Source organism: Photinus pyralis, unplaced genomic scaffold (genome assembly GCF_008802855.1).
Source record: "Photinus pyralis isolate 1611_PpyrPB1 unplaced genomic scaffold, Ppyr1.3 Ppyr1.4_LG4, whole genome shotgun sequence".
Lineage (NCBI taxonomy): Eukaryota > Metazoa > Arthropoda > Insecta > Coleoptera > Lampyridae > Photinus > Photinus pyralis.
In genome coordinates, this window is record NW_022170511.1 from 21695652 (window position 1) to 21696046 (window position 395).

The window sequence follows — 395 nt, forward strand, 5'->3', positions numbered from 1 at the left end:
CTCCCTTACTCGGGTATACCCACTAAAACCCCACCTAAGGCTTCGGCTTCTATGGCCATTTGCCTATTTCCTCAAAATATCACAGACTTCGTTCTAATAGAATATTACATACAGGTAGGTCGACTCACATACAATACAATATTTTCGATGTGACAAAGTTGGTAACTGACAGACAACAATAAATAACAATTAAATAGACAGCCATTATATCACAGTTTGTGCAACATTTCCACACTTTGGAAAAATCCTATCACCCTTCGACACCCGTTCATCGCTGTTAAAGTTACTTTCCCATATCGGGCATATCCCGAAGTTGTCCCGTATATCTTTGTATCGTGGACAGTTACAAAGTATGTGCTCTAGTGTTAAATTAACCTCACAGTTCGCACATAGGG